This window comes from Empidonax traillii, unplaced genomic scaffold, assembly GCF_003031625.1.
Source record: "Empidonax traillii isolate 1590-97213 ecotype Southwest subspecies unplaced genomic scaffold, ASM303162v1 scaffold986:size372637, whole genome shotgun sequence".
Taxonomy (NCBI): Eukaryota; Metazoa; Chordata; class Aves; order Passeriformes; family Tyrannidae; genus Empidonax; species Empidonax traillii.
This window is the reverse complement of record NW_020956179.1, coordinates 217,836-219,287: the sequence shown is the minus strand read 5'-3', so window position 1 is coordinate 219,287 and position 1,452 is coordinate 217,836.

Below are 1,452 nucleotides of genomic sequence, written 5' to 3'. Positions count from 1 at the left end.
AAAAAAAAAAAAACCAAACCAAAACACAACCCTGTTTTTCCAAGGTCTTACAAACACGCACGCGCAGCCACGCACACACAGAAAATAACCCGTAGCAGAGGCAGGAAGGGAGGGCTGGGAACTCCAACTCTCAAGGGAGAACAAAACCAAAGTTTTAAAAAAAAAGAAAAAAGAAAAAAGAAAAAAAAAGAATTAAATTGCTTTATTCTATCTCCACTCTTTCACTAGGACAGTTTAATACCCATGGAGTCTCTTAAGACGCTAATCTACCATCTGCCAGCCCACAAATCCTTCCCACTTATTCCCTTTAAAGATCCAGCCAGAGCGTTGCTTAAAAAGCCTCTCCCCAGAACAAGGGCCACCTTGCAAAAGGGGCTTAAAAAAATAATAATAAGAAGAAGAATAAAACCCCCAAGAATATTGTCTTCTCTCCATCCAGTGATTTCAGGGAATTAAGTGGAAAAGATTGCAGTGCAGTGTTCCAGGTACTCCGCTCTGGGGGCTCCGGGGCAGGGAGGGGAAGGTCCAACTGCCCTCGCCCACCTTCACCCCGTCCCTCTCCAGCTCTGTCCTAGCACTGCCTTGTTCTCTCCCTCTGAATTGATTGGGGTCCTCCAAAAAGAAAACGTGGAAGACCTTCCAGTGACTTTCAGTTCGGATCAGGCTCTTTCCAAAAGGCTGCTCCGCCACAGCTCTTCCACCCGAGGTGATTCCCGAGCGTCCAAGTGGGAGCTGCCCACTCAATACTTCAGGGTTTGGTTTTGCCTTCAGTGCTCCTTCAATCCTCGGGGATCTGAGTCCAGTCAAATGCAGGGCTCACGTTCCTCTTCCCCAGGAGTAACTCAAAAAAGGCTCAGTCTTTACTTAAGGAAAGGATGTCACGACAATCAAAGGCGGTTTGGGGAATTCCTTCTTTAATAGGATAAAAGAAAAACATACAAACAACCTCCCAGGCTTCTGTCATGGAATGATTCTCACACTGTAAGGAGCACAACTCAAAAAAAAATAATAATAATAATAATAATAATAATAATTAAAAAATAAAAATAAGGAGACAAAGAAAAGAAGGAGGTTCCTAAGGGAGAAGTGCCTACCAGAGAGCCAGAGCAGCCCTCGGAGATCTCATCTGCAGCAGGAAGGGGATGGCTCGGAAGGAACTAACACAAGCAGCAACAGAACACCTGCCAAAACAGAGTGGCATCTTGGAACTGAAAGCCATGCTGATCTCGATCTAGGAAAGCAACTGTGATGGCAAAGATGGGGAAGGAAGGTGACAAGAATGACCCAAACCTGGCCAATTCTTCCCTAAGTCCCCTCCTGGTGACATGACAGCGATGCCCACGTCTGTCCCAGGGCTTTAAGAGAGCTAAAGGTAAGAAACATCCCAGCTGTGAAACATTTCTTTCCCCATCTTCCCCAGCTTACAAAGAAGATAGTGTTTCTTTTAAAAAA